We start from the raw sequence: 18,285 nt of genomic DNA, 5'->3' as shown, positions 1-18,285 counted from the left end.
TTGGCTTTGGCGACCTGCTGTATTTTTCCTCTCGATTGCCCAAAGGTGACCACCTTGGCTTTTCTCAAGAGAGTTGTAAGTAGGGTGCAAGATCGCCTACGGCCACATCACCCTGAATGCGCTTGATCTCGTCTGATCTCGGATGCTAAGCAGCGTCGGGCCTGGTTAGTACCTGGATGGGAGACCGCCTGGGAATACCAGGTGCTATAGGCTTTTTTTCATTATGTTGTTGGCTTTGGCGACCTGCTGTATTTATCCTCTCGTTTGCCCGAGGTGACCACCTTGGCTTTTGTCAAGAGAGTTGTAAGTAGGGTGCAAGATCGCCTACGCACACATCACCCTGAATGCGCTCGATCTCGTCTGTTCTCGGATGCTAAGCAGGGTCGGGCCTGGTTAGTACCTGTATGGGAGACCGTCTGGGAATACCAGGTGCCGTAGGCTTTTTTCCATTATGTTGTTGGCTTTGGCGACCTGCTGTATTTTTCCTCTCGTTTGCCTGAGGTGACCACCTTGGCTTTTGTCAAGAGAGTTGTAAGTAGGGGGCAAGATTGCTTATGGCCACATCACCCTGAATGCGCTTGATCTCGTCTGATCTCGGATGCTAAGCAGGGTCGGGCCTGGTTAGTACCTGGATGGGAGACCGCCTGGGAATACCAGGTGCCGTAGGCTTTTTTCCGTTATGTTGTTGGCTTTGGCGACCTGCTGTATTTTTCCTCTCGATTGCCCAAAGGTGACCACCTTGGCTTTTGTCAAGAGAGTTGTAAGTAGGGTGCAAGATCACCTACGATCACATCACCCTGAATGCGCTTGATCTCATCTGATCTCGGATGCTAAGCAGGGTCGGGCCTGGTTAGTACCTGGATGGGAGACCGCCTGGGAATACCAGGTGCCGTAGGCTTTTTTCCGTTATGTTGTTGGCTTTGGCGACCTGCTGTATTTTTCCTCTCGATTTCACAAAGGTGACCACCTTGGCTTTTGTCAAGAGAGTTGTAAGTAGGGTGCAAGATCGCCTACGGCCACATCACCCTGAATGCGCTTGATCTCGTCTGATCTCGGATGCTAAGCAGGGTCGGGCCTGGTTAGTACCTGGATGGGAGACCGCCTGGGAATACCAGGTGCCGTAGGCTTTTTTCCATTATGTTGTTGGCTTTGGTGACCTGCTGTATTTTTCCTCTCGATTGCCCGAGGTGACCACCTTGGCTTTTGTCAAGAGAGTTGTAAGTAGGGTGCAAGATCGCCTACGGCCACATCACCCTGAATTTGCTCGATCTCCTCTGATCTCGGATGCTAAGCAGGGTCGGGCCTGGTTAGTATCTGGATGGGAGACCGCCTGGGAATACCAGGTGCCGTAGGCTTTTTTCCATTATGTTGTTGGCTTTGGCGACCTGCTGTATTTTTCCTCTTGTTTGCCCGAGGTGACCACCTTGGCTTTTGTCAAGAGAGTTGTAAGTAGGGTGCAAGATCGCCTACGGCCACATCACCCTGAATGCGCTCGATCTCGTCTGATCTCGGATGCTAAGCAGGGTCGGGCCTGGATGGGAGACTGCCTGGGAATACCAGGTGCTGTAGGCTTTTTTCCATTATGTTGTTGGCTTTGGCGACCTGCTGTATTTTTCCTCTCGATTGCCCGAGGTGACCACCTTGGCTTTTGTCAAGAGAGTTGAAAGTAGGGTGCAAGATGGCCTACAGCCACATCACCCTAAAAGCGCGCAATCTCATCTGATCTCGGATGCTAAGCAGAGTCGGGCCTGGTTAGTACCTGCATGGGAGACCGCCTGGGAATACCAGGTGCCGTAGGCTTTTTTCCATTATGTTGTTGGCTTTGGCGACCTGCTGTATTTTTCCTCTCGATTGCCCGAGGTGACCACCTTGGCTTTTGTCAAAAGAGTTGTAAGTAGGGTGCAAGATCGCTTACGGCCTCATCACCCTGAATGCACTCGATCTCGTCTGATCTCGGATGATAAGCAGGGTTGGGCCTGGTTAGTATCTGGATGGGAGACCACCTGGGAATACCAGGTGCCGTAGGCTTTTTTCCATTATGTTGTTGGCTTTTGCGACCTGCTGTATTTTTCCTCTCGATTGCCCGAGGTGACCACCTTGGCTTTTGTCAAGAGAGTTGTAAGTAGGGTGCAAGATCGCCTACGGCCACATCACCCTGAATGCGCTTGATCTCGTCTGATCTCGGATGCTAAGCAGGGTCGCGCCTGGTTAGTACCTGGATGGGAGACCGCCTGGGAATACCAGGTGCCGTAGGCTTTTTTCCATTATGTTGTTGGCTTTGGCGACCTGCTGTATTTTTCCTCTCGATTGCCCGAGGTGACCACCTTGGCTTTTGTCAAGAGAGTTGTAAGAAGGGTGCAAGGTCGCCTACGGCCACATCACCCTGAATGCGCTCGATCTCGTCTGATCTCTGATGCTAAGCAGGGTCGGGCCTGGTTAGTACCTGGATGGGAGACCGCCTGGGAATACCAGGTGCCGTATTTATTTTTTCATTATGTTGTTGGCTTTGGCGACCTGCTGTATTTTTCCTCTCGATTGCCCGAGGTGACCACCTTGGCTTTTGTCAAGAGAGTTGTAAGTAGGGTGCAAGATTGCCTACGGCCGCATCACCCTGAATGCGCTCGGATGCTAAGCAGGGTCGCGCCTGGTTAGTACCTGGATGGGAGACCGCCTGGGAATACCAGGTGCCGTAGGCTTTTTTCCATTATGTTGTTGGCTTTGGCGACCTGCTGTATTTTTCCTCTCGATTGCCCGAGGTGACCACCTTGGCTTTTGTCAAGAGAGTTATAAGTAGGGTGCAATGATCGCCTATGGCCACATCACCCTGAATGCGCTCGATCTCATCTGATCTCGGATGCTAAGCAGGGTCGGGCCTGGATGGGAGACTGCCTGGGAATACCAGGTGCTGTAGGCTTTTTTCCATTATGTTGTTGGCTTTGGCGACCTGCTGTATTTTTCCTCTCGATTGCCCGAGGTGACCACCTTGGCTTTTGTCAAGAGAGTTGTAAGTAGGGTGCAAGATGGCCTACGGCCACATCACCCTAAAAGCGCGCAATCTCATCTGATCTCGGATGCTAAGCAGAGTCGGGCCTGGTTAGTACCTGCATGGGAGACCGCCTGGGAATACCTGGTGCCGTAGGCTTTTTTCCATTATGTTGTTGGCTTTGGCGACCTGCTGTATTTTTCCTCTCGATTGCCCGAGGTGACCACCTTGGCTTTTGTCAAAAGAGTTGTAAGTAGGGTGCAAGATCGCTTACGGCCTCATCACCCTGAATGCACTCGATCTCGTCTGATCTCGGATGATAAGCAGGGTTGGGCCTGGTTAGTATCTGGATGGGAGACCGCCTGGGAATACCAGGTGCCGTAGGCTTTTTTCCATTATGTTGTTGGCTTTGGCGACCTGCTGTATTTTTCCTCTCGATTGCCCGAGGTGACCACCTTGGCTTTTGTCAAGAGAGTTGTAAGTAGGGTGCAAGATCGCCTACGGCCACATCACCCTGAATGCGCTCGATCTCGTCTGATCTCGGATGCTAAGCAGGGTCGTGCCTGGTTAGTACCTGGATGGGAGACCGCCTGGGAATACCAGGTGCCGTAGGCTTTTTTCCATTATGTTGTTGGCTTTGGCGACCTGCTGTATTTTTCCTCTCGATTGCCTGAGGTGACCACCTTGGCTTTTGTCAAGAGAGTTGTAAGTAGGGTGCAAGGTCGCCTACGGCCACATCACCCTGAATGCGCTCGATCTCGTCTGATCTCGGATGCTAAGCAGGGTCGGGCCTGGTTAGTACCTGGATGGGAGACCGCCTGGGAATACCAGGTGCCGTATTTATTTTTTCATTATGTTGTTGGCTTTGGCGACCTGCTGTATTTTTCCTCTCGATTGCCCGAGGTGACCACCTTGGCTTTTGTCAAGAGAGTGGTAAGTAGGGTGCAAGATTGCCTACGGCCGCATCACCCTGAATGCGCTCGAATGCTAAGCAGGGTCGCGCCTGGTTGGTACCTGGATGGGAGACCGCCTGGGAATACCAGGTGCCGTAGGCTTTTTTCCATTATGTTGTTGGCTTTGGCGACCTGCTGTATTTTTCCTCTCGATTGCCCGAGGTGACCACCTTGGCTTTTTTCAAGAGAGTTATAAGTAGGGTGCAATGATCGCCTATGGCCACATCACCCTGAATGCGCTCGATCTCGTCTGATCTCGGATGCTAAGCAGGGTCGCGCCTGGTTAGTACCTGGATGGGAGACCGCCTGGGAATACCAGGTGCCGTAGGCTTTTTTCCATTATGTTGTTGGCTTTGGCGACCTGCTGTATTTTTCCTCTCGATTGCCCGAGGTGACCACCTTGGCTTTTGTCAAGAGAGTTGTAAGTAGGGTGCAATGTCGCCTACGGCCACATCACCCTGAATGCGCTCGATCTCGTTTGATCTCGGATGCTAAGCAGGGTTGGGCCTGGTTAGTACCTGGATGGGAGACCCCCTGGGAATACCAGGTGCCGTAGGCTTTTTTCCATTATGTTGTTGGCTTTGGCGACCTGCTGTATTTTTCCTCTCGATTGCCCGAGGTGACCACCTTGGCTTTTTGTCAAGAGAGTTGTAAGTAGAGTGCAAGATCGCCTACGGCCACATCACCCTGAATGCGCTCGATCTCGTCTGATCTCAGATGCTAAGCAGGGTCGGGCCTGGTTAGTACCTGGATGGGTGACCGCCTGGGAATACCAGGTACCGTAGGCTTTTTTCCATTATGTTGTTGGCTTTGGCGACCTGCTGTATTTTTCCTCTCTATTGCCCAAGGGTGACCACCTTGGCTTTTGTCAAGAGAGTTGTAAGTAGGGTGCAATATCGCCTACGGCCACATCACCCTGAATGCGCTCGATCTCGTCTGATCTCGGATGCTAAGCAGGGTCGGGCCTGGTTAGTACCTGGATGGTAGACCGCCTGGGAATACCAGGTGCCGTAGGCTTTTTTCCATTATGTTGTTGGCTTTGGCGACCTGCTGTATTTTTCCTTTCGATTGCCCGAGGTGACCACCTTGGCTTTTTGTCAAGAGAGTTGTAAGTAGGGTGCAAGATCGCCTACGGCCACATCACCCTGAATGCGCTCGATCTCGTCTGATCTCGGATGCTAAGCAGGGTCGGGCCTGGTTAGTACCTGGATGGGAGACCGCCTGGGAATACCATATGCCGTAGGCTTTTTTCCATTATGTTGTTGGCTTTGGCGACCTGCTGTATTTTTCTTCTCGATTGCCCGAGGTGACCACCTTGGCTTTTGTCAAGAGAGTTGTAAGTAGGGTGCAAGAACGCTTACGGCCACATCACCCTGAATGCACTCGATCTCGTCTGATCTCGGATGCTAAGCAGGGTCGGGCCTGGTTAGTATCTGGATGGGAGACCGCCTGGGAATACCAGGTGCCGTAGGCTTTTTTCCATTATGTTGTTGGCTTTGGCGACCTGCTGTATTTTTCCTATCGAATTGCCCGAGGTGACCACCTTGGCTTTTGTCAAGAGAGTTGTAAGTAGGGTGCAAGATCGCCTACGGCCACATCACCCTGAATGCGCTCAATCTCGTCTGATCTCGGATGCTAAGCAGGGTCACGCCTGGTTAGTACCTGGATGGGAGACAACCTGGGAATACCAGGTGCCATAGGCTTTTTTCCATTATGTTGTTGGCTTTGGCGACCTGCTGTATTTTTCCTCTCCATTGCCCGAGGTGACCACCTTGGCTTTTGTCAAGAGAGTTGTAAGTAGGGTGCAATGTCGCCTACGGCCACATCACCCTGAATGTGCTCGATCTCGTCTGATTTCGGATGCTAAGCAGGGTTGGGCCTGGTTAGTACCTGGATGGGAGACCGCCTGGGAATACCAGGTGCCGTAGGCTTTTTCCATTATGTTGTTGGCTTTGGCGACCTGCTGTATTTTTCCTCTCCATTGCCCGAGGTGACCACCTTGGCTTTTGTCAAGAGAGTTGTGAGTAGGGTGTAAGATCGCCTACGGCCACATCACCCTGAATGCGCTTGGTCTCGTCTGATCTCGGATGCTAAGCAGGGTTGGGCCTGGTTAGTACCTGGATGGTAGACCGCCTGGGAATACCAGGTGCCGTAGGCTTTTTTCCATTATGTTGTTGGCTTTGGTGACCTGCTGTATTTTTCCTCTCGATTGCCCGAGGTGACCACCTTGGCTTTTTGTCAAGAGAGTTGTAAGTAGGGTGCAAGATCGCCTACGGCCACATCACCCTGAATGCGCTCGATCTCGTCTGATCTCAGATGCTAAGCAGGGTCGGGCCTGGTTAGTACCTGGATGGGTGACCGCCTGGGAATACCAGGTACCGTAGGCTTTTTTCCATTATGTTGTTGGCTTTGGCGACCTGCTGTATTTTTCCTCTCTATTGCCCGAGGTGACCACCTTGGCTTTTGTCAAGAGAGTTGTAAGTAGGGTGCAAGATCGCCTACCGCCACATCACCCTGAATGCGCTCGATCTCGTCTGATCTCGGATGCTAAGCAGGGTCGGGCCTGGTTAGTACCTGGATGGGAGACCGCCTGGGAATACTAGGTGCCGTAGGCTTTTTTCCATCATGTTGTTGGCTTTGGCGACCTGCTGTATTTTTCCTCTCGATTGCCCGAGGTGACCACCTTGGCTTTTGTCAAGAGAGTTGTAAGTAGGGTGCAAGATCGCCTACGGCCACATCACCTGGAATGCGCTCGATCTCATCTGATCTCGGATGCTAAGCAGGGTCGGGCCTGCTTAGTACCTGGATGGGAGACCGCCTGGGAATATCAGGTGCCGTAGGCTTTTTTCCATTATGTTGTTGGCTTTGGCGACCTGCTGTATTTTTCCTCTCGATTGCCCGAGGTGATCACCTTGGCTTTTGTCAAGGGAGTTGTAAGTAGGGTGCAAGATCGCCTACAGCCACATCACCCTGAATGCGCTCGATCTCGTCTGACCTCGGATGCTAAGCAGGGTCGGGCCTGGTTAGTACCTGGATGGGAGACCACCTGGGAATACCAGGTGCCGTAGGCTTTTTTCCATTATGTTGTTGACTTTGGCGACCTGCTGTATTTTTCCTCTCGTTTGCCTGAGGTGACCACCTTGGCTTTTGTCAAGAGAGTTGTAAGTAGTGTGCAAGATTGCCTACAGCCACATCACCCTGAATACGCTCGATCTCGTCTGATCTCGGATGCAAAGCAGGGTCGGGCCTGGTTAGTACCTGGATGGGAGACCGCCTGGGAATACCAGGTGCCGTAGGCTTTTTTCCATTATGTTGTTGGCTTTGGCGACCTGCTGTATTTTTCCTCTCGATTGCCCGAGGTGACCACCTTGGCTTTTGTCAAGAGAGTTGTAAGTAGGGTGCAAGATCGCCTACGGCCACATCACCCTGAATTTGCTCGATCTCATCTGATCTCGAATGCTAAGCAGGGTCGGGCCTGGTTAGTATCTGGATGGGAGACCGCCTGGGAATACCAGGAGCCGTAGGCTTTTTTCCATTATGTTGTTGGCTTTGGCGACCTGCTGTATTTTTCCTCTTGATTGCCCGAGGTGACCACCTTGGCTTTTGTCAAGAGAGTTGTAAGTAGGGTGCAAGATCGCCTACGGCCACATCACCCTGAATGCGCTCGATCTCGTCTGATCTCGGATGCTAAGCAGGGTCGGGCCTGGTTAGTACCTGTATGGGAGACCGCTTCGGAATACCAGGTGCCGTAGGCTTTTTTCCATTATGTTGTTGGCTTTGGCGACCTGCTGTATTTTTCCTCTCCATTGCCCGAGGTGACCACCTTGGCTTTTGTCAAGAGAGTTGTAAGTAGGGTGGAAGATCGCCTACAGCCACATCACCCTGAATGCGCTCGATCTCGTCTGATCTCGGATGCTAAGCAGGGTCGGGCCTGGTTAGTACCTGGATGGGAGACCGCCTGGGAATACCAGGTGCCGTAGGCTTTTTCCATTATGTTGTTGGCTTTGGCGACCTGCTGTATTTTTCCTCTCGATTGCCCGAGGTGACCACCTTGGCTTTTGTCAAGAGAGTTGTAAGTAGGGTGCAAGATCGCCTACAGCCACATCACCCTGAATGCGCTCGATCTCGTCTGATCTCGGATGCTAGGCAGGGTCGGGCCTGGTTAGTACCTGGATGGGAGACCGCCTGGGAATACCAGGTGCCGTAGGCTTTTTTCCATTATGTTGTTGGCTTTGGCGACCTGCTGTATTTTTCCTCTCGATTGCCCGAGGTGACCACCTTGGCTTTTGTCAAGAGAGTTGTAAGTAGGGTGCAAGATCGCCTACAGCCACATCACCCTGAATGCGCTCGATCTCGACTGATCTCAGATGCTAAGCAGGGTCTGGCCTGGTTAGTACCTGGATGGGAGACCGCCTGGGAATACCAGGTGCCGTAGGCCTTTTTCCATTATGTTGTTGGCTTTGGCGACCTGCTGTATTTTTCCTCTCGATTGCCCAAAGGTGACCACCTTGGCTTTTCTCAAGAGAGTTGTAAGTAGGGTGCAAGATCGCCTACGGCCACATCACCCTGAATGCGCTTGATCTCGTCTGATCTCGGATGCTAAGCAGCGTCGGGCCTGGTTAGTACCTGGATGGGAGACCGCCTGGGAATACCAGGTGCTATAGGCTTTTTTTCATTATGTTGTTGGCTTTGGCGACCTGCTGTATTTATCCTCTCGTTTGCCCGAGGTGACCACCTTGGCTTTTGTCAAGAGAGTTGTAAGTAGGGTGCAAGATCGCCTACGCACACATCACCCTGAATGCGCTCGATCTCGTCTGTTCTCGGATGCTAAGCAGGGTCGGGCCTGGTTAGTACCTGTATGGGAGACCGTCTGGGAATACCAGGTGCCGTAGGCTTTTTTCCATTATGTTGTTGGCTTTGGCGACCTGCTGTATTTTTCCTCTCGTTTGCCTGAGGTGACCACCTTGGCTTTTGTCAAGAGAGTTGTAAGTAGGGGGCAAGATTGCTTATGGCCACATCACCCTGAATGCGCTTGATCTCGTCTGATCTCGGATGCTAAGCAGGGTCGGGCCTGGTTAGTACCTGGATGGGAGACCGCCTGGGAATACCAGGTGCCGTAGGCTTTTTTCCGTTATGTTGTTGGCTTTGGCGACCTGCTGTATTTTTCCTCTCGATTGCCCAAAGGTGACCACCTTGGCTTTTGTCAAGAGAGTTGTAAGTAGGGTGCAAGATCACCTACGATCACATCACCCTGAATGCGCTTGATCTCATCTGATCTCGGATGCTAAGCAGGGTCGGGCCTGGTTAGTACCTGGATGGGAGACCGCCTGGGAATACCAGGTGCCGTAGGCTTTTTTCCGTTATGTTGTTGGCTTTGGCGACCTGCTGTATTTTTCCTCTCGATTTCACAAAGGTGACCACCTTGGCTTTTGTCAAGAGAGTTGTAAGTAGGGTGCAAAATCGCCTACGGCCACATCACCCTGAATGCGCTTGATCTCGTCTGATCTCGGATGCTAAGCAGGGTCGGGCCTGGTTAGTACCTGGATGGGAGACCGCCTGGGAATACCAGGTGCCGTAGGCTTTTTTCCATTATGTTGTTGGCTTTGGTGACCTGCTGTATTTTTCCTCTCGATTGCCCGAGGTGACCACCTTGGCTTTTGTCAAGAGAGTTGTAAGTAGGGTGCAAGATCGCCTACGGCCACATCACCCTGAATTTGCTCGATCTCCTCTGATCTCGGATGCTAAGCAGGGTCGGGCCTGGTTAGTATCTGGATGGGAGACCGCCTGGGAATACCAGGTGCCGTAGGCTTTTTTCCATTATGTTGTTGGCTTTGGCGACCTGCTGTATTTTTCCTCTTGTTTGCCCGAGGTGACCACCTTGGCTTTTGTCAAGAGAGTTGTAAGTAGGGTGCAAGATCGCCTACGGCCACATCACCCTGAATGCGCTCGATCTCGTCTGATCTCGGATGCTAAGCAGGGTCGGGCCTGGTTAGTACCTGGATGGGAGACCGCCTCGGAATACCAGGTGCCGTAGGCTTTTTTCCATTATGTTGTTGGCTTTGGCGACCTGCTGTATTTTTCCTCACGATTGCCCGAGGTGACCACCTTGGCTTTTGTCAAGAGAGTTGTAAGTAGGGTGGAAGATCGCCTACAGCCACATCACCCTGAATGCGCTCGATCTCGTCTGATCTCGGATGCTAAACAGGGTCAGGCCTTGTTAGTACCTGGATGGGAGACCGCCTGGGAATACCAGGTGCCGTAGGCTTTTTTCCATTATGTTGTTGGCTTTGGCGACCTGCTGTATTTTTCCTCTCTATTGCCCGAGGTGACCACCTTGGCTTTTGTCAAGAGAGTTGTAAGTAGGGTGCAAGATCGCCTACAGCCACATCACCCTGAATGCGCTCGATCTCGTCTGATCTCGGATGCTAGGCAGGGTCGGGCCTGGTTAGTACCTGGATGGGAGACCGCCTGGGAATACCAGGTGCCGTAGGCTTTTTTCCATTATGTTGTTGGCTTTGGCGACCTGCTGTATTTTTCCTTTTGATTGCCCGAGGTGACCACCTTGGCTTTTGTCAAGAGAGTTGTAAGTAGGGTGCAAGATCGCCTACAGCCACATCACCCTGAATGCACTCGATCTCGTCTGATCTCAGATGCTAAGCAGGGTCTGGCCTGGTTAGTACCTGGATGGGAGACCGCCTGGGAATACCAGGTGCCGTAGGCTTTTTTCCATTATGTTGTTGGCTTTGGCGACCTGCTGTATTTTTCCTCTCGATTGCCCAAAGGTGACCACCTTGGCTTTTCTCAAGAGAGTTGTAAGTAGGGTGCAAGATCGCCTACGGCCACATCACCCTGAATGCGCTTGATCTTGTTTGATCTCGGATGCTAAGCAGGGTCGGGCCTGGTTAGTACCTGCATGGGAGACCGCCTGGGAGTACCAGGTGCCGTAGGCTTTTTTCCATTATGTTGTTGGCTTTGGCGACCTACTGTATTTTTCCTCTCAATTGCCCGAGGTAACCACCTTGGCTTTTGTCAAGAGAGTTGTAAGTAGGATGCAAGATCGCCTACCGCCACATCACCCTGAATGCGCTCGATCTCGTCTCATCTCGTATGCTAAGCAGGGTCGGGCCTGATTAGTACCTGGATGGTAGACCGCCTGGGAATACCAGGTGCCGTAGGCTTTTTTTCATTATGTTGTTGGCTTTGGCGACCTGCTGTATTTTTCCTCTCGATTGCCCGAGGTGACCACCTTGGCTTTTGTCAAGAGAGTTGTAAGTAGGGTGTAAGATCACCTACGGCAACATCACCCTGAATGCGCTCGATCTCGTCTGATCTCGGATGCTAAGCAGGGTCGGGCCTGGTTAGTACCTGGATGGCAGACCGCCTGGGAATACCAGGTGCCGTAGGCTTTTTTCCCTTATGCTGTTGGCTTTACCGACCTGCTGTATTTTTCCTCTCCATTGCCCGAGGTGACCACCTTGGCTTTTGTCAAGAGAGTTGTAAGTAGGCTGCAAGATTGCCTATGGCCATATCACCCTGAATGCGCTCGATCTCGTCTGATCTCGGATGCTAAGCAGGGTCGGGCCTGGTTAGTACCTGGATGGGAGACCGCCTGGGAATACCAGGTGCCGCAGGTCTTTTTCCATTATGTTGTTGGCTTTGGCGACCTGCTGTATTTTTCCTCTCGATTGCCCGAGGTGACCACCTTGGCTTTTGTCAAGAGAGTTGTAAGTAGGGTGCAAAGATTGCCTGCGGCCACATCACCCTGAATGCGCTTGATCTTGTCTGATCTCGGATGCTAAGCAGGGTCGGGCCTGGTTAGTACCTGGATGGGATCCCGCCTGGGAATATCAGGTGCCGTAGGCTTTTTTCCATTATGTTGTTGGCTTTGGCGAACTGCTGTATTTTTCCTTTCGATTGCCCGAGGTGACCACCTTGGTTTTTGTCAAGAGAGTTGTAAGTAGGGTGCAAGATCACCTACGGCCACATCACCCTAAATGCGCTCGATCTCGTCTGATCTTGGATGCTAAGCAGAGTCGGGCCTGGTTAGTACCTGGATGGGAGACCGCCTGGGAATACCAGGTGCCGTAGGCTTTTTTCCATTATGTTGTTGGCTTTGGCGACCTGCTGTATTTTTCCTCTAGATTGCCCGAGGTGACCACCTTGGCTTTTGTCAAGAGAGTTGTAAGTAGGGTACAAGATCGGCTACGGCCACATCACCCTGAATGCGCTCGATCTCGTCTTATCTCGGATGCAAAGCAGGGTCGGGCCTGGTTAGTACCTGGATGGGAGACCGCCTGGGAATACCAGGTGCCGTAGGCTTTTTTCCATTATGTTGTTGGCTTTGGCGACCTGCTGTATTTTTCCTCTCGATTGCCCGAGGTGACCACCTTGGCTTTTGTCAAGAGAGTTGTAAGTAGTGTGAAAAACTCTCCTACGGCCACATCACTCTGAATGCGCTCGATCTCGTCTGATCTCGGATGCTAAGCAGGGTCGGGCCTGGTTAGAACCTGGATGGGTGACCGCCTGGGAAAACCAGGTGCCGTAGGTTTTTTTCCATCATGTTGTTGGCTTTGGCGACCTGCTGTATTTTTCCTCTCGATTGCCCGAGGTGACCACCTTGGCTTTTGTCAAGAGAGTTGTAAGTAGGGGGCAAGATCGCCTACGGCCACATCACACTGAATGCGCTCGATCTCGTCTGATCTCGGATGCTAAGCAGGGTCGGGCCTGGTTAGTACCTGGATGGGAGACCGCCTGGGAATACCAGGTGCCGTCGGCTTTTTTCCATTATGTTGTTGGCTTTGGCGACCTGCTGTATTTTTCCTCTCGATTGCCCGAGGTGACCACCTTGGCTTTTGTCAAGAGAGTTGTAAGTAGGGTGCAAGATCGCCTACAGCCACATCACCCTGAATGCGCTCGATCTCGGATGCTAAGCAGGGTCGGGCCTGGTTAGTACCTGGATGGGAGACCGCCTGGGAATACCAGGTGCCGTAGGCTTTTTTCCATTATGTTGTTGGCTTTGGCGACCTGCTTTATTTTTCCTCTCGATTGCCCGAGTTGACCACCTTGGCTTTTGTCAAGAGAGTTGTAAGTAGGGGGCAAGATCGCCTACAGCCACATCATCCTGAATGCGCTCTATCTCGTCTGATCTCGGATGCTAAGCAGGGTCCGGCCTGGTTAGTACCTGGATGGGAGACCGCCTGGAAATACCAGGTGCCGTAGGCTTTTTTCCATTATGTTGTTGGCTTTGGCGACCTGCTGTATTTTTCCTCTCGTTTGCCCTAGGTGACCACCTTGGCTTTTGTCAAGAGAGTTGTAAGTAGGGTGCAAGATCGCCTACGGCCACATCACCCTGAATGCGCTCAATCTCGTCTGATCTTGGATACTAAGCAGGGTCGGGCCTGGTTAGTACCTGGGTGGGAGACCGCCTGGGAATACCAGGTGCCGTAGGCTTTTTTCCATTATGTTGTTGGCTTTGGCGACCTGCTGTATTTTTCCTCTCGATTGCCCGAGGTGACCACCTTGGCTTTTGTCAAGAGAGTTGTAAGTAGGGTGTAAGAACGCCTACGGCCACATCACCCTGAATGCGCTCTATCTCGTCTGATCTCGGATGCTAAGCAGGGTCGGGCCTGGTTAGTACCTGGATGGGAGACCGCCTGGAAATACCAGGTGCCGTAGGCTTTTTTCCATTATGTTGTTGGCTTTGGCGACCTGCTGTATTTTTCCTCTCGATTGCCCGAGGTGACCACCTTGGCTTTTGTCAAGAGAGTTGTAAGTAGGGTGCAAGATCGCCTACGGCCACATCACCCTGAACGCACTCGATCTCGTCTGATCTCGGATGCTAAGCAGGGTCGGGCCTGGTTGGTTCGTGGATGGGAGACCGCCTGGGAATACCAGGTGCCATAGGCTTTTTTCCATTATGTTGTTGGCTTTGGCGACCTGCTGTATTTTTCCTCTTGATTGCCCGAGGTGACCACCTTGGCTTTTGTCAAGAGAGTTGTAAGTAGGGTGCAAGATCGCCTAGGGCCACATCACCCTGAATGCGCTCGATCTCGTCTGATCTCGGATGCTAAGCAGGGTCGGGCCTGGTTAGTACCTGGATGGGAGACCGCCTGGGAATACCAGGTGCCGTAGGCTTTTTTCCATTATGTTGTTGGCTTTGGCGACCTGCTGTATTTTTCCTATCGATTGGCCAAGGTGACCACCTTGGCTTTTGTCAAGAGAGTTGTAAGTAGGGTGCAAGTTCGCCTACGGCCTCATCACCCTGAATGCGCTCGATCTCGTCTGATCTTGGATGCTAAGCAGAGTCGGACCTGGTTAGTACCTGGATGGGAGTCCGCCTGGGAATACCAGGTGCCGTAGGTTTTTTTCCATTATGTTGTTGGCTTTGGCGACCTGCTGTATTTTTCCTATCGATTGCCCGAGTTGACCACCTTGGCTTTTGTCAAGAGAGTTGTAAGTAGGGGGCACGATCGCCTACAGCCACATCATCCTGAATGCGCTCTATCTCGTCTGATCTCGGATGCTAAGCAGGGTCGGGCCTGGTTAGTACCTGGATGGGAGACCGCCTGGAAATACCAGGTGCCGTAGGCTTTTTTCCATTATGTTGTTGGCTTTGGCGACCTGCTGTATTTTTCCTCTCGTTTGCCCAAGGTGACCACCTTGGCTTTTGTCAAGAGAGTTGTAAGTAGGGTGCAAGATCGCCTACGGCCACATCACCCTGAATGCGCTCAATCTCGTCTGATCTTGGATACTAAGCAGGGTCGGGCCTGGTTAGTACCTGGATGGGAGACCGCCTGGGAGACCGCCTGGGAATACCAGGTGCCATAGGCTTTTTTCCATTATGTTGTTGGCTTTGGCGACCTGCTGTATTTTTCCTCTCGATTGCCCGAGGTGACCACCTTGGCTTTTGTCAAGAGAGTTGTAAGTAGGGTGTCAGATCGCCTACGGCCACATCACCCTGAATGCGCTCGATCTCGTCTGATCTCGGATGCTAAGCAGGGTCGGGCCTGGTTAGTACCTGGATGGGAGACCGCCTGGAAATACTAGGTGCCGTAGGCTTTTTTCCATTATGTTGTTGGCTTTGGCGACCTGCTGTATTTTTCCTCTCGATTGCCCGAGTTGACCACCTTGGCTTTTGTCAAGAGAGTTGTAAGTAGGGTGCAAGATCGCCTACGGCCACATCACCCTGAATGCACTCGATCTCGTCTGATCTCGGATGCTAAGCAGGGTCGGGCCTGGTTGGTACCTGGATGGGAGACCGCCTGGGAATACCAGGTGCCATAGGCTTTTTTCCATTATGTTGTTGGCTTTGGCGACCTGCTGTATTTTTCCTCTTGATTGCCCGAGGTGACCACCTTGGCTTTTGTCAAGAGAGTTGTAAGTAGGGTGCAAGATCGCCTACGGCCACATCACCCTGAATGCGCTCGATCTCGCCTGATCTCGGATGCTAAGCAGCGTCAAGCCTGGTTAGTACCTGGATCGGAGACCGCCTGGGAATGCCAGGTGCCGTAGGCTTTTTTCCATTATGTTGTTGGCTTTGGCGACCGGCTGTATTTTTCCTCTCGATTGCCTGAGGTGACCACCTTGGCTTTTGTCAAGAGAGTTGTAAGTAGGGGCAAAGATTGCCTATGGCCACATCACCCTGAATGCGCTCGATCTCATCTGATCTCGGATGCTAAGCAGGGTCGGGCCTGGTTAGTACCTGGATGGGAGACCGCCTGGGAATACCAGGTGCCGTCGGCTTTTTTCCATTATGTTGTTGGCTTTGGCGACCTGCTGTATTTTTCCTCTCGATTGCCCGAGGTGACCACCTTGGCTTTTGTCAAGAGAGTTGTAAGTAGGGTGCAAGATCGCCTACAGCCACATCACCCTGAATGTGCTCGATCTCGGATGCTAAGCAGTGTCGGGCCTGGTTAGTACCTGGATGGGAGACCGCCTGGGAATACCAGGTGCCGTAGGCTTTTTTCCATTATGTTGTTGGCTTTGGCGACCTGCTGTATTTTTCCTCTCGATTGCCTGAGGTGACCACCTTGGCTTTTGTCAAGAGAGTTGTAAGTAGGGTGCTAAATCGCCTACGGCCACATCACCCTGAATGCGCTCGATCTCGTTTGAATCTTGGATGCTAAGCAGGGTCGAGCCTGGTTAGTATCTGGATGGGAGACCGCCTGGGAATACCAGGTGCCGTAGGCTTTTTTCCATTATGTTGTTGGCTTTGGGGCGACCTGCTGTATTTTTCCTCTCGATTGCCCGAGGTGACCACCTTGACTTTTGTCAAGAGAGTTGTAAGCAGGGTGCAAGATCGCCTACGGCCACATCACCCTGAAGGCGCTCGATCTCGTCTGATCTCGGATGATAAGCAGGGTCGGGCCTGGTTAGTACCTGGATGGGAGACCGCCTGGGAATACCAGGTGTTGTAGGCTTTTTTCCATTATGTTGTTGGCTTTGGCGACCTGCTGTATTTTTCCTCTCGATTGCCCGAGGTGACCACCTTGGCTTTTGTCAAGAGAGTTGTAAGTAGGGTGCAAGACCGCCTACGGCCACATCACCCTGAATGCGCTCGATCTCGTCTGATCTCGGATGCTAAGCAGGGTCGGGCCTGGTTAGTACCTGGATGGGAGACCGCCTGAGAAAACCAGGTGCCGTAGGCTTTTTTCCATTATGTTGTTAGCTTTGGCGACCTGCTGTATTTTTCCTCTCGATTGCCTGAGGTGACCACCTTGGCTTTTGTCAAGAGAGTTGTAAGTAGGGTGCAAGATCGCCTACGGCCACATCACCCTGAATGTGCTCGATCTCGTCTGATCTCGGATGCTAAGCAGGGTCGGGCCTGGTTAGTACCTTGATGGGAGACCGCCTGGGAATACCAGGTGCCATAGGCTTTTTTCCATTATGTTGTTGGCTTTGGCGACCTGCTGTATTTTTCCTCTCGATTGCCCGAGGTGACCACCTTGGCTTTTGTCAAGAGAGTTGTAAGTAGGGTGCAAGATTGCCTACGGCCACATTACCCTGAATGCGCTCGATCTCGTCTGATCTCGGATGCTAAGCTGGGTCGGGCCTGGTTAATACCTGGATGGGAGACCGCCTGGGAATACCAGGTGCCGTAGGCTTTTTTCCATTATGTTGTTGGCTTTGGCGACCTGCTGTTATTTTCATCTCGATTGCCCGAGGTGACCACATTGGCTTTTGTCAAGAGAGTTGTAAGTAGGGTGCAAGATCGCCTACGGCCACATCACCCTGAATGTGCTCGATCTCGTCTGATCTCGGATGCTAAGCAGGGTCGGGCCTGGTTAGTACCTGGATGGGAGACCGCCTGGGAATACCAGGTGCCGTAGGCTTTTTTCCATCATGTTGTTGGCTTTGGCGACCTGCTGTATTTTTCCTCTCGATTGCCCGAGGTGACCACCTTGACTTTTGTAAAGAGAGTTGTAAGTAGGGTGCAAGATCGCCTACGGCCACATCACCCTGAATGCGCTCGATCTCGTCTGATCTCGGATGCTAAGCAGGGTCAGGCCTGGTTAGTACCTGGATGGGAGACCGCCTGGGAATACCAGGTGCCGTAGGCTTTTTTCCATTATGTTGTTGGCTTTGGCGACCTGCTGTATTTTTCCTCTCGATTGCCCGAGGTGACCACCTTGGCTTTTGTCAAGAGAGTTGTAAGTAGGGTGCAAGATTGCCTACGGCCACATCACCCTGAATGCGCTCGATCTCGTCTGATCTCGGATGCTAAGCAGGGTTGGGCCTGGTTAGTACCTGGATGGGAGACCGCCTGGGAATACCAGGTGCCGTAGGCTTTTTTCCATTATGTTGTTGGCTTTGGCGACCTGCTGTATTTTTCCTCTCCATTGCCCGAGGTGACCACCTTGGCTTTTGTCAAGAGAGTTGTAAGTAGAGTGCAAGATCGCCTACGGCCACATCACCCTGAATGCGCTCGATCTTGTCTGATCTCGGTTGCTAAGCAGGGTTGGGCCTGGTTAGTACCTGGATGGGAGACCGCCTGGCAATACCAGGTGCCGTAGGCTTTTTTTCCATTATGTTGTTGGCTTTGGCGACCTGCTGTATTTTTTTCCTCTCGATTCCCCGAGGTGACCACCTTGGCTTTTGTCAAGAGAGTTGTAAGTAGGGTGCAAAATCGCCTACGGCCACATCACCCTGAATGCGCTCGATCTCGTCTGATCTCGGATGCTAAGCAGGGTCGGGCCTGGTTAGTACCTGGATGGGAGACCGCCTGGGAATACCAGGTGCCGTAGGCTTTTTTCCATCATGTTGTTGGCTTTGGCGACCTGCTGTATTTTTCCTCTCGATTGCCCGAGGTGACCACCTTGGCTTTTGTCAAGAGAGTTGTAAGTAGGGTGC

The 18,285-nt window shown here is 52.1% G+C and overlaps 44 non-coding genes and 34 pseudogenes across 44 annotated transcripts; all 78 read left to right on the top strand.

Moving 5' to 3' along the window:
- Positions 1 to 94: 94 nt before the first annotated feature.
- On the top strand, positions 95 to 213 carry LOC143978099 (5S ribosomal RNA; annotated as a pseudogene).
- A 109-nt stretch (positions 214 to 322) lies between these two features.
- On the top strand, positions 323 to 441 carry LOC143978923 (5S ribosomal RNA; annotated as a pseudogene).
- A 109-nt stretch (positions 442 to 550) lies between these two features.
- LOC143976741 (5S ribosomal RNA) lies at positions 551 to 669 on the top strand. Its single transcript, XR_013273037.1, has one exon. It is a non-coding gene; the product is annotated as a 5S ribosomal RNA (ribosomal RNA).
- A 110-nt stretch (positions 670 to 779) lies between these two features.
- Positions 780 to 898, top strand: LOC143977396 (5S ribosomal RNA). The gene has a single exon (XR_013273677.1). It is a non-coding gene; the product is annotated as a 5S ribosomal RNA (ribosomal RNA).
- A 110-nt stretch (positions 899 to 1,008) lies between these two features.
- LOC143979883 (5S ribosomal RNA) lies at positions 1,009 to 1,127 on the top strand. The gene has a single exon (XR_013274095.1). It is a non-coding gene; the product is annotated as a 5S ribosomal RNA (ribosomal RNA).
- Positions 1,128 to 1,236: 109 nt separating this feature from the next.
- Positions 1,237 to 1,355, top strand: LOC143977763 (5S ribosomal RNA; annotated as a pseudogene).
- A 326-nt stretch (positions 1,356 to 1,681) lies between these two features.
- Positions 1,682 to 1,800, top strand: LOC143979164 (5S ribosomal RNA; annotated as a pseudogene).
- A 109-nt stretch (positions 1,801 to 1,909) lies between these two features.
- LOC143977031 (5S ribosomal RNA) lies at positions 1,910 to 2,028 on the top strand. Its single transcript, XR_013273317.1, has one exon. It is a non-coding gene; the product is annotated as a 5S ribosomal RNA (ribosomal RNA).
- A 109-nt stretch (positions 2,029 to 2,137) lies between these two features.
- LOC143976616 (5S ribosomal RNA) lies at positions 2,138 to 2,256 on the top strand. Its single transcript, XR_013272916.1, has one exon. It is a non-coding gene; the product is annotated as a 5S ribosomal RNA (ribosomal RNA).
- Positions 2,257 to 2,365: 109 nt separating this feature from the next.
- On the top strand, positions 2,366 to 2,484 carry LOC143978257 (5S ribosomal RNA; annotated as a pseudogene).
- Positions 2,485 to 2,593: 109 nt separating this feature from the next.
- Positions 2,594 to 2,696, top strand: LOC143979785 (5S ribosomal RNA; annotated as a pseudogene).
- A 327-nt stretch (positions 2,697 to 3,023) lies between these two features.
- Positions 3,024 to 3,142, top strand: LOC143978608 (5S ribosomal RNA; annotated as a pseudogene).
- Positions 3,143 to 3,251: 109 nt separating this feature from the next.
- On the top strand, positions 3,252 to 3,370 carry LOC143977086 (5S ribosomal RNA). The gene has a single exon (XR_013273371.1). It is a non-coding gene; the product is annotated as a 5S ribosomal RNA (ribosomal RNA).
- Positions 3,371 to 3,479: 109 nt separating this feature from the next.
- On the top strand, positions 3,480 to 3,598 carry LOC143978705 (5S ribosomal RNA). The gene has a single exon (XR_013273969.1). It is a non-coding gene; the product is annotated as a 5S ribosomal RNA (ribosomal RNA).
- Positions 3,599 to 3,707: 109 nt separating this feature from the next.
- Positions 3,708 to 3,826, top strand: LOC143977305 (5S ribosomal RNA). The gene has a single exon (XR_013273590.1). It is a non-coding gene; the product is annotated as a 5S ribosomal RNA (ribosomal RNA).
- Positions 3,827 to 3,935: 109 nt separating this feature from the next.
- On the top strand, positions 3,936 to 4,038 carry LOC143979880 (5S ribosomal RNA; annotated as a pseudogene).
- A 110-nt stretch (positions 4,039 to 4,148) lies between these two features.
- On the top strand, positions 4,149 to 4,267 carry LOC143976419 (5S ribosomal RNA). Its single transcript, XR_013272727.1, has one exon. It is a non-coding gene; the product is annotated as a 5S ribosomal RNA (ribosomal RNA).
- A 109-nt stretch (positions 4,268 to 4,376) lies between these two features.
- LOC143977550 (5S ribosomal RNA) lies at positions 4,377 to 4,495 on the top strand. The gene has a single exon (XR_013273825.1). It is a non-coding gene; the product is annotated as a 5S ribosomal RNA (ribosomal RNA).
- Positions 4,496 to 4,605: 110 nt separating this feature from the next.
- LOC143976886 (5S ribosomal RNA) lies at positions 4,606 to 4,724 on the top strand. The gene has a single exon (XR_013273177.1). It is a non-coding gene; the product is annotated as a 5S ribosomal RNA (ribosomal RNA).
- A 110-nt stretch (positions 4,725 to 4,834) lies between these two features.
- LOC143980075 (5S ribosomal RNA) lies at positions 4,835 to 4,953 on the top strand. Its single transcript, XR_013274220.1, has one exon. It is a non-coding gene; the product is annotated as a 5S ribosomal RNA (ribosomal RNA).
- Positions 4,954 to 5,063: 110 nt separating this feature from the next.
- LOC143977685 (5S ribosomal RNA) lies at positions 5,064 to 5,182 on the top strand (annotated as a pseudogene).
- A 109-nt stretch (positions 5,183 to 5,291) lies between these two features.
- On the top strand, positions 5,292 to 5,410 carry LOC143980093 (5S ribosomal RNA). The gene has a single exon (XR_013274238.1). It is a non-coding gene; the product is annotated as a 5S ribosomal RNA (ribosomal RNA).
- Positions 5,411 to 5,520: 110 nt separating this feature from the next.
- Positions 5,521 to 5,639, top strand: LOC143979424 (5S ribosomal RNA; annotated as a pseudogene).
- Positions 5,640 to 5,748: 109 nt separating this feature from the next.
- Positions 5,749 to 5,867, top strand: LOC143976523 (5S ribosomal RNA). The gene has a single exon (XR_013272827.1). It is a non-coding gene; the product is annotated as a 5S ribosomal RNA (ribosomal RNA).
- Positions 5,868 to 5,975: 108 nt separating this feature from the next.
- Positions 5,976 to 6,094, top strand: LOC143977108 (5S ribosomal RNA). The gene has a single exon (XR_013273393.1). It is a non-coding gene; the product is annotated as a 5S ribosomal RNA (ribosomal RNA).
- Positions 6,095 to 6,204: 110 nt separating this feature from the next.
- Positions 6,205 to 6,323, top strand: LOC143976883 (5S ribosomal RNA). The gene has a single exon (XR_013273175.1). It is a non-coding gene; the product is annotated as a 5S ribosomal RNA (ribosomal RNA).
- A 109-nt stretch (positions 6,324 to 6,432) lies between these two features.
- On the top strand, positions 6,433 to 6,551 carry LOC143977222 (5S ribosomal RNA). Its single transcript, XR_013273504.1, has one exon. It is a non-coding gene; the product is annotated as a 5S ribosomal RNA (ribosomal RNA).
- A 109-nt stretch (positions 6,552 to 6,660) lies between these two features.
- Positions 6,661 to 6,779, top strand: LOC143977135 (5S ribosomal RNA). Its single transcript, XR_013273420.1, has one exon. It is a non-coding gene; the product is annotated as a 5S ribosomal RNA (ribosomal RNA).
- A 109-nt stretch (positions 6,780 to 6,888) lies between these two features.
- On the top strand, positions 6,889 to 7,007 carry LOC143976675 (5S ribosomal RNA). Its single transcript, XR_013272972.1, has one exon. It is a non-coding gene; the product is annotated as a 5S ribosomal RNA (ribosomal RNA).
- A 109-nt stretch (positions 7,008 to 7,116) lies between these two features.
- LOC143977155 (5S ribosomal RNA) lies at positions 7,117 to 7,235 on the top strand. The gene has a single exon (XR_013273440.1). It is a non-coding gene; the product is annotated as a 5S ribosomal RNA (ribosomal RNA).
- A 109-nt stretch (positions 7,236 to 7,344) lies between these two features.
- Positions 7,345 to 7,463, top strand: LOC143977442 (5S ribosomal RNA). Its single transcript, XR_013273720.1, has one exon. It is a non-coding gene; the product is annotated as a 5S ribosomal RNA (ribosomal RNA).
- Positions 7,464 to 7,572: 109 nt separating this feature from the next.
- LOC143976996 (5S ribosomal RNA) lies at positions 7,573 to 7,691 on the top strand. Its single transcript, XR_013273284.1, has one exon. It is a non-coding gene; the product is annotated as a 5S ribosomal RNA (ribosomal RNA).
- Positions 7,692 to 7,800: 109 nt separating this feature from the next.
- LOC143976499 (5S ribosomal RNA) lies at positions 7,801 to 7,919 on the top strand. The gene has a single exon (XR_013272804.1). It is a non-coding gene; the product is annotated as a 5S ribosomal RNA (ribosomal RNA).
- Positions 7,920 to 8,027: 108 nt separating this feature from the next.
- On the top strand, positions 8,028 to 8,146 carry LOC143977555 (5S ribosomal RNA). The gene has a single exon (XR_013273830.1). It is a non-coding gene; the product is annotated as a 5S ribosomal RNA (ribosomal RNA).
- A 109-nt stretch (positions 8,147 to 8,255) lies between these two features.
- On the top strand, positions 8,256 to 8,374 carry LOC143978979 (5S ribosomal RNA; annotated as a pseudogene).
- A 110-nt stretch (positions 8,375 to 8,484) lies between these two features.
- Positions 8,485 to 8,603, top strand: LOC143978098 (5S ribosomal RNA; annotated as a pseudogene).
- Positions 8,604 to 8,712: 109 nt separating this feature from the next.
- Positions 8,713 to 8,831, top strand: LOC143978922 (5S ribosomal RNA; annotated as a pseudogene).
- A 109-nt stretch (positions 8,832 to 8,940) lies between these two features.
- On the top strand, positions 8,941 to 9,059 carry LOC143976740 (5S ribosomal RNA). The gene has a single exon (XR_013273036.1). It is a non-coding gene; the product is annotated as a 5S ribosomal RNA (ribosomal RNA).
- Positions 9,060 to 9,169: 110 nt separating this feature from the next.
- On the top strand, positions 9,170 to 9,288 carry LOC143977395 (5S ribosomal RNA). The gene has a single exon (XR_013273676.1). It is a non-coding gene; the product is annotated as a 5S ribosomal RNA (ribosomal RNA).
- Positions 9,289 to 9,398: 110 nt separating this feature from the next.
- Positions 9,399 to 9,517, top strand: LOC143979878 (5S ribosomal RNA). Its single transcript, XR_013274094.1, has one exon. It is a non-coding gene; the product is annotated as a 5S ribosomal RNA (ribosomal RNA).
- Positions 9,518 to 9,626: 109 nt separating this feature from the next.
- Positions 9,627 to 9,745, top strand: LOC143977762 (5S ribosomal RNA; annotated as a pseudogene).
- Positions 9,746 to 9,854: 109 nt separating this feature from the next.
- LOC143980112 (5S ribosomal RNA) lies at positions 9,855 to 9,973 on the top strand. Its single transcript, XR_013274255.1, has one exon. It is a non-coding gene; the product is annotated as a 5S ribosomal RNA (ribosomal RNA).
- A 109-nt stretch (positions 9,974 to 10,082) lies between these two features.
- Positions 10,083 to 10,201, top strand: LOC143978760 (5S ribosomal RNA; annotated as a pseudogene).
- Positions 10,202 to 10,310: 109 nt separating this feature from the next.
- Positions 10,311 to 10,429, top strand: LOC143977554 (5S ribosomal RNA). Its single transcript, XR_013273829.1, has one exon. It is a non-coding gene; the product is annotated as a 5S ribosomal RNA (ribosomal RNA).
- A 109-nt stretch (positions 10,430 to 10,538) lies between these two features.
- LOC143978214 (5S ribosomal RNA) lies at positions 10,539 to 10,657 on the top strand (annotated as a pseudogene).
- A 110-nt stretch (positions 10,658 to 10,767) lies between these two features.
- LOC143978118 (5S ribosomal RNA) lies at positions 10,768 to 10,886 on the top strand (annotated as a pseudogene).
- A 109-nt stretch (positions 10,887 to 10,995) lies between these two features.
- Positions 10,996 to 11,114, top strand: LOC143979116 (5S ribosomal RNA; annotated as a pseudogene).
- Positions 11,115 to 11,223: 109 nt separating this feature from the next.
- On the top strand, positions 11,224 to 11,342 carry LOC143977444 (5S ribosomal RNA). The gene has a single exon (XR_013273722.1). It is a non-coding gene; the product is annotated as a 5S ribosomal RNA (ribosomal RNA).
- A 109-nt stretch (positions 11,343 to 11,451) lies between these two features.
- On the top strand, positions 11,452 to 11,570 carry LOC143976481 (5S ribosomal RNA). The gene has a single exon (XR_013272787.1). It is a non-coding gene; the product is annotated as a 5S ribosomal RNA (ribosomal RNA).
- Positions 11,571 to 11,680: 110 nt separating this feature from the next.
- LOC143978628 (5S ribosomal RNA) lies at positions 11,681 to 11,799 on the top strand (annotated as a pseudogene).
- Positions 11,800 to 11,908: 109 nt separating this feature from the next.
- On the top strand, positions 11,909 to 12,027 carry LOC143978438 (5S ribosomal RNA; annotated as a pseudogene).
- Positions 12,028 to 12,136: 109 nt separating this feature from the next.
- On the top strand, positions 12,137 to 12,255 carry LOC143978354 (5S ribosomal RNA; annotated as a pseudogene).
- Positions 12,256 to 12,365: 110 nt separating this feature from the next.
- LOC143977954 (5S ribosomal RNA) lies at positions 12,366 to 12,484 on the top strand (annotated as a pseudogene).
- Positions 12,485 to 12,593: 109 nt separating this feature from the next.
- LOC143977073 (5S ribosomal RNA) lies at positions 12,594 to 12,712 on the top strand. The gene has a single exon (XR_013273358.1). It is a non-coding gene; the product is annotated as a 5S ribosomal RNA (ribosomal RNA).
- A 109-nt stretch (positions 12,713 to 12,821) lies between these two features.
- LOC143979241 (5S ribosomal RNA) lies at positions 12,822 to 12,930 on the top strand (annotated as a pseudogene).
- A 109-nt stretch (positions 12,931 to 13,039) lies between these two features.
- On the top strand, positions 13,040 to 13,158 carry LOC143979489 (5S ribosomal RNA; annotated as a pseudogene).
- A 109-nt stretch (positions 13,159 to 13,267) lies between these two features.
- Positions 13,268 to 13,386, top strand: LOC143977091 (5S ribosomal RNA). Its single transcript, XR_013273376.1, has one exon. It is a non-coding gene; the product is annotated as a 5S ribosomal RNA (ribosomal RNA).
- Positions 13,387 to 13,495: 109 nt separating this feature from the next.
- Positions 13,496 to 13,614, top strand: LOC143977818 (5S ribosomal RNA; annotated as a pseudogene).
- A 109-nt stretch (positions 13,615 to 13,723) lies between these two features.
- LOC143978245 (5S ribosomal RNA) lies at positions 13,724 to 13,842 on the top strand (annotated as a pseudogene).
- Positions 13,843 to 13,951: 109 nt separating this feature from the next.
- Positions 13,952 to 14,070, top strand: LOC143976271 (5S ribosomal RNA). Its single transcript, XR_013272587.1, has one exon. It is a non-coding gene; the product is annotated as a 5S ribosomal RNA (ribosomal RNA).
- A 109-nt stretch (positions 14,071 to 14,179) lies between these two features.
- LOC143978895 (5S ribosomal RNA) lies at positions 14,180 to 14,298 on the top strand (annotated as a pseudogene).
- Positions 14,299 to 14,407: 109 nt separating this feature from the next.
- LOC143978932 (5S ribosomal RNA) lies at positions 14,408 to 14,526 on the top strand (annotated as a pseudogene).
- A 109-nt stretch (positions 14,527 to 14,635) lies between these two features.
- LOC143979417 (5S ribosomal RNA) lies at positions 14,636 to 14,766 on the top strand (annotated as a pseudogene).
- Positions 14,767 to 14,875: 109 nt separating this feature from the next.
- LOC143977019 (5S ribosomal RNA) lies at positions 14,876 to 14,994 on the top strand. The gene has a single exon (XR_013273306.1). It is a non-coding gene; the product is annotated as a 5S ribosomal RNA (ribosomal RNA).
- Positions 14,995 to 15,103: 109 nt separating this feature from the next.
- Positions 15,104 to 15,222, top strand: LOC143976586 (5S ribosomal RNA). The gene has a single exon (XR_013272887.1). It is a non-coding gene; the product is annotated as a 5S ribosomal RNA (ribosomal RNA).
- A 109-nt stretch (positions 15,223 to 15,331) lies between these two features.
- Positions 15,332 to 15,450, top strand: LOC143979188 (5S ribosomal RNA; annotated as a pseudogene).
- Positions 15,451 to 15,559: 109 nt separating this feature from the next.
- LOC143976303 (5S ribosomal RNA) lies at positions 15,560 to 15,678 on the top strand. Its single transcript, XR_013272617.1, has one exon. It is a non-coding gene; the product is annotated as a 5S ribosomal RNA (ribosomal RNA).
- Positions 15,679 to 15,787: 109 nt separating this feature from the next.
- On the top strand, positions 15,788 to 15,896 carry LOC143979633 (5S ribosomal RNA; annotated as a pseudogene).
- A 109-nt stretch (positions 15,897 to 16,005) lies between these two features.
- On the top strand, positions 16,006 to 16,125 carry LOC143978003 (5S ribosomal RNA; annotated as a pseudogene).
- Positions 16,126 to 16,236: 111 nt separating this feature from the next.
- LOC143976900 (5S ribosomal RNA) lies at positions 16,237 to 16,355 on the top strand. The gene has a single exon (XR_013273191.1). It is a non-coding gene; the product is annotated as a 5S ribosomal RNA (ribosomal RNA).
- Positions 16,356 to 16,464: 109 nt separating this feature from the next.
- On the top strand, positions 16,465 to 16,583 carry LOC143976292 (5S ribosomal RNA). Its single transcript, XR_013272607.1, has one exon. It is a non-coding gene; the product is annotated as a 5S ribosomal RNA (ribosomal RNA).
- A 109-nt stretch (positions 16,584 to 16,692) lies between these two features.
- Positions 16,693 to 16,811, top strand: LOC143976992 (5S ribosomal RNA). Its single transcript, XR_013273280.1, has one exon. It is a non-coding gene; the product is annotated as a 5S ribosomal RNA (ribosomal RNA).
- Positions 16,812 to 16,920: 109 nt separating this feature from the next.
- On the top strand, positions 16,921 to 17,039 carry LOC143977598 (5S ribosomal RNA; annotated as a pseudogene).
- A 109-nt stretch (positions 17,040 to 17,148) lies between these two features.
- On the top strand, positions 17,149 to 17,267 carry LOC143979346 (5S ribosomal RNA). Its single transcript, XR_013274033.1, has one exon. It is a non-coding gene; the product is annotated as a 5S ribosomal RNA (ribosomal RNA).
- A 109-nt stretch (positions 17,268 to 17,376) lies between these two features.
- LOC143976487 (5S ribosomal RNA) lies at positions 17,377 to 17,495 on the top strand. Its single transcript, XR_013272793.1, has one exon. It is a non-coding gene; the product is annotated as a 5S ribosomal RNA (ribosomal RNA).
- Positions 17,496 to 17,604: 109 nt separating this feature from the next.
- Positions 17,605 to 17,723, top strand: LOC143976379 (5S ribosomal RNA). Its single transcript, XR_013272688.1, has one exon. It is a non-coding gene; the product is annotated as a 5S ribosomal RNA (ribosomal RNA).
- A 109-nt stretch (positions 17,724 to 17,832) lies between these two features.
- LOC143977944 (5S ribosomal RNA) lies at positions 17,833 to 17,951 on the top strand (annotated as a pseudogene).
- Positions 17,952 to 18,063: 112 nt separating this feature from the next.
- LOC143976873 (5S ribosomal RNA) lies at positions 18,064 to 18,182 on the top strand. Its single transcript, XR_013273165.1, has one exon. It is a non-coding gene; the product is annotated as a 5S ribosomal RNA (ribosomal RNA).
- The last annotated feature ends 103 nt before the right edge of the window (positions 18,183 to 18,285 follow it).

Source organism: Lithobates pipiens, unplaced genomic scaffold, assembly GCF_037356315.1.
Source record: "Lithobates pipiens isolate NorthernLeopardFrog02 unplaced genomic scaffold, aLitPip1_a1.2 Scaffold_13, whole genome shotgun sequence".
Taxonomy (NCBI): Eukaryota; Metazoa; Chordata; class Amphibia; order Anura; family Ranidae; genus Lithobates; species Lithobates pipiens.
This window is presented reverse-complemented; position numbering and strand designations above follow the sequence as displayed.